This window comes from Cavia porcellus, unplaced genomic scaffold, assembly GCF_034190915.1.
Source record: "Cavia porcellus strain 051 isolate PalLab524CR breed Dunkin Hartley unplaced genomic scaffold, mCavPor4.1 scaffold_82, whole genome shotgun sequence".
Classification (NCBI taxonomy): domain Eukaryota; kingdom Metazoa; phylum Chordata; class Mammalia; order Rodentia; family Caviidae; genus Cavia; species Cavia porcellus.
Window position 1 is genome coordinate 1,716,058 of NW_026947565.1, and position 5,161 is coordinate 1,721,218.

The window sequence follows — 5,161 nt, forward strand, 5'->3', positions numbered from 1 at the left end:
TGGATTTTAGGCACTAGGCGTGAAAATTTAAAAGACCGGGTTAGTCAAGTTTGGAACCCATAGACCTTAGACATACCGAAAGGTTTTCCAACTACTTCCCTCCACTTCTCAAAATATGTCAAATTTTCTTGATCACTACAACTGTAAAAAACATTCTGAGGCAACATAGAGAGGCTAATCAAACACTGCATGATTGGAATGGCTTTGGTTGTATGAGGTGGAAAGCTGCAGAGTTGGGCTGAAACAGTTCACAGAAATCCACAAGCTTGTGGTGGCCTGGCAACCACACTGGGCTGTGATTAGCTGAGCACCATTGTGAGCTGGAGTTTAGGCTCTAGGATACAAGTGTGCAGTAGGAGACCTGAGTCATAATGCTGGGCGTTGCCATGGAGACCTCAGTGGCACAGAGGACCTTGTAGGGCAAGATTTAAATAGGATGAATATTCTTGGCCTGGTATGCCACAATATTCTCTCTGAAGGCTTCACTGCTCAGAATTTGTGGATGGAAATGCTTGCCAATCTACACATGGATGTACTTTCAATGGGATATGAAATATGCCAGGGCCTGGCAGATGATCTCTGCCATGTCCTATCCTTGAGCATACCCTTTTCCCTTGTCATGTCTGTCATTTGGCTGAGTCCTGTTCCCTAAGCTATTCAGTCAAGACTTGCTGGCATCATTCACCTGCAGTATAAGAGCTTTCGGTGAAATTTCTCAGCAGAAATCTTCTGCAAGCACATAGCTTTGGATATGAGAGACAGTGGTGGAAGTTGAATTTCAAGGGCAGATATTTGACAACAATGAAACAAGCCCCAAATAAGATCTTTACATGTTTCCCAGATGAGTATGTTTGGAACTATTGGGGAAGACGGAGATCAAGACTGAGAAGAGTGCACACCCATTTCAAGGTACAAAAACCAGGGAAAAACATGGGAAAGCAAGAGAGCTGCTTAATCTGATGTAAAAATCTTTGATGATGAAAGGAAAAGTATATTCTCATGATGATTTAATCAGGCTGTAGAAGTGAAGTTCTCATGTTCTTTGTACTATGTGTGGCCTTCTGCATTGGGCAGTGGATGCAGGACAGGAGATCTTCAAATAAATCTGGTGGAACACAAAATACTGAAAAAAATTCAGCCTAAATCCTGTGTATTCCTTCCCTTTGAGAACATATATGGATAATGTAGGAAGTTTCAAAAGAGAAAATGTCTATTGGGTCATGGTTTCACCAATGAAATGATCACTTCACATAACATTTTGAATTTTGCTTTCACACTTGCTCATGTACCGGGCCTGAGTAAAGCAGAATGCAGAGTAAGCCTGTTCAATAGTTGTACATTCCATAAGGGGTTTTAAAACCAGTGAAACCCTCTGGACTTAGTGTTTGTATTTTATTAGTTGATTTATTTTTCAAATTGTTTGTTTTACTATTTTTAATTTTGTGAATCAGGGAAGCCCTCACTCATAGTGATTCAGACCTCTCCAAAAGCTCTGAAGGTATTCATGTAACAGCTATTACATGTTGTAAGTTTCTCCTATTAAGACTTGAAAGACTAACAGACTCTGCCACTTTTCATCTAAATTCAGTGTTGGGCTAAATTCAGTGTTGGACTTTTTTGAAGTCCTTTGATATGAGTCCTCCTCTAGTCACTGGTCATGCTGGAATTTACTTTCTTGTGAAGACAGGATTTAAGCAAATTGACACAAGTACAGTTTGCCACTACTCTGCACACCTGGTTAAGTATCGAGTTCCTAAATGGTGTGTGTTTTATTTTGATCTCTGCTCACACTTTGCTCATCCAGTTAGAACCACAGGGCTCCAGGCCATAGCGTTCCAGGCCTAAACAAGTAAATTTACATTCCGTTTTGGGAGTTCATTCGTCTCTCATAATTACATTTTCCACAAATGTGTGCTTAAGGAGAGGCCCTGTCCAAATGTGGAGAGGCCCATTTTCATTCACTTACTTTCAGACTTCTAAGATTTTCAGTTACTAGAGGTTAGGCCAGACTTGCCATTGTCAAGGGACAGTGCACTTCACTTGACGTTGTGCAGTATTACTTCATGTGTCTCCATGGAAATTCCACCAATGGGAAACTCTTGCTGTAGTCATCTCCAAGTGTTGCTGCGTAAGAAAATATAACTATCAAAGGATGTGGTTTCAAGCAGAATGAAGAAAGAAGGGATTATCTTTACTTCAGTGCAGGTTGACCTTTCAAAGAAACAGTAATTCCTATCAAATAGGAGGTAAAATCTTTGGTAAAGAGACATGGACATGACACGCTCAATGTTATGTCACTTTTTTAAAAACGCCAAGGGAATTTGAGAAATTCTTGGCTGCTGAATTGTCCCTTTTTTCAAATTTCTCTTAGGTAAGACACTCCAGCTACTTCAAAGCATGGTACTGTTCCTTCCATGTAAAAAACCAAAGCAAAAAACAAAATAAATTAAAACAAAACCCATGAAATAACATTTGAGACCACACAATTGCTCAGCAGGCCCATGTAAACACTATTCAAGAAGCTAGAGGTACAGAAGCCTCAGCCTTCAGCCCATGGCCTGAAGTTTTGTCTCTATCATGGCCCCTCAGTTCCCTGGCATGTCCACATTAATTCATCTTTACTCAATCTTTACTCATTTCCTTTTCAAATGCACACGGTCCAATGTATTTGAACCCCGTTCACCTGGGCAGTAATCATCCAAGAACACACCAGAGGAAGGGCAGCCACCCCCTTGCCTCGGGCCTTGGAGCTTATCACAATAGAAATGAACACCTGAACAGGGGGAGCCAAAACAAAGAGAGACATATTCCCAATGCCTGAAGCACAGAAGCTACCTATAGACCAGTAGTGGGATTTCACAAATTATGTAAGAATCTCTGTGCACATGCTTGGCATGGTCGCTCATGCCTATAATCCCAGCAATCTGGGGGTTGAGGTGGATGGATCCTTGGGAGTTCCACTCCATCTTGTGCTACGAATTTATCTCAAGGCCTCTTTCAACAACTACACAAGATGCTGTTTCCAAAAAGAAGACAACAGAAAACTAGACACACTTGGTCCAGGTCCCTGGGTTCACTACATGAGTTGTGGAGTCGAAATATTCCATGCCATGAGAAAATACCTGGAATTTTTAGGGAAAGGGGCATTTGCATCCCGTTTCTAAGGCTTTCCCTTTCACCAAGTTACATTTGAATTCTGGGAAGACCTGCTGGTGATAAGCTACCTAGTATTCTGTTGGTTTAGGTATTGAGCTAGTACCTCATGTTTAGTGTTCAGGGTTTTGCTGGAATAGCTGCAGACCTCCTTGAAATAGCGATTGCAGACATGTGAACCCCGAGGAAGCTGGATAGTTGAAGCAGGCACTCCAAATATTCACGCACTGCAAGGATTCACTTTCATTTTGGGACTCATCTTCTGGTTGCTGGCTTTTAGTGCTAACTCATACTAACATGGTGGCAGTAATCCAGCAGAGATTGCATGTATGGTTTGCAGGTTTGCTTCCCAAGCCACCAGAAACTCGGCAGAACCGAAATCATTGTGGCATTTTCTTTCCTGCCCCGAAACATTTGGCTTTCTAAGTTTGAAAATTGAACAGAATGGGGTAGTCAAGTTTGGACCCCATGTACCACAAACAGAGCTAAAGACAGAGCCAATTACTTCCCTCCACTTGTCATATATGTCAAATTTGCTTGATCACCACAACTTCAAAGAAATTTCGGGGGCAACTTAGAGAGGTGAATCAAATACTGCATGATTGGAATGGCTGTGGTTGTATGAGGTGGAGAGCTGCAGAGTTGGGCTGAAACTGTTCACAGAAATCCACAGGCTTGTGGTTGCCAGGCAACCACACCGGGCTGAGATTGGCTGAACATCACTGTGAGGTGGATTATAAGTTCTAGGCGTGAAAATTTAAAAGACCAGGGTAGTCAACTTTGGAACCCATAGACCTCAGACATACCGAAAGGTTTTCCAATTACTTCCCTCCACTTCTCAAAATATGTCAAATTTTCTTGATCACTACAACTGTAAAAAACCTTCTGAGGCAACATAGAGAGGCTAATCAAACACTGCATGATTGGAATGGCTTTGGTTGTATGAGGTGGAAAGCTGTAGAGTTGGGCTGAAACAGTTCACAGAAATCCACAAGCTTGTGGTGGCCTGGCAACCACTACTGGGCTGTGATTAGCTGAGCACCATTGTGAGCTGGAGTTTAGGCTCTAGGATACAAGTGTGCAGTAGGAGACCTGAGTCACAATGCTGGGCGTTGCCATGGAGACCTCAGTGGCACAGTGGAACTTGTAGGGCAAGATTTAAATAGGATGAATATTCTTGGCCTGGTATGCCACAATATTCTCTCTGAAGGCTTCACTGCTCAGAATTTGTGGATGGAAATGCTTGCCAATCTACACATGGATGTACTTTCAATGGGATATGAAATATGCCAGGGCCTGGCAGATGATCTCTGCCATGTCCTACCCTTGAGCTTATGCTTTTCCCTTGTCATGTCTGTCATTTGGCTGAGTGCTGTTCCCTAAGCTATTCAGTCAAGACTTGCTGGCATCATTCACCTGCAGTATAAGAGCTTTCGGTGAAATTTCTCAGCAGAAATCCTCTGCAAGCACATAGCTTTGGATATGAGAGACAGTGGTGGAAGTTGAATTTCAAGGGCAGATATTTGACAACAATGAAACAAGCCCCAAATAAGATCTTTACATGTTTCCCAGATGAATATGTTTGGAACTATCGGGGAAGGTGGAGATCAAGACTGAGAAGAGTGCACACCCATTTCAAGGTACAAAAACCAGGGAAAAACATGGGAAAGCAAGAGAGCTGCTTAATCTGATGTAAAAATCTTTGATGATGAAAGGAAAAGTATATTCTCATAATGATTTAATCAGGCTGTAGAAGTGAAGTTCTCATGTTGGTTGTCCTATGTGTGGCCTTCTGCATTGGGCAGTGGATGCAGGACAGGAGATCTTCAAATAAATCTGGTGGAACACAAAATACTGAAAAAAATTCAGCCTAAATCCTGTGTATTCCTTCCCTTTGAGAACATATATGGATAATGTACGAAGTTTCAAAAGATAAAATTTCTATTGGGTCATGGTTTCACCAATGAAATTGTAACTTCACATAACATTTTGAATTTTGCTTTCACAC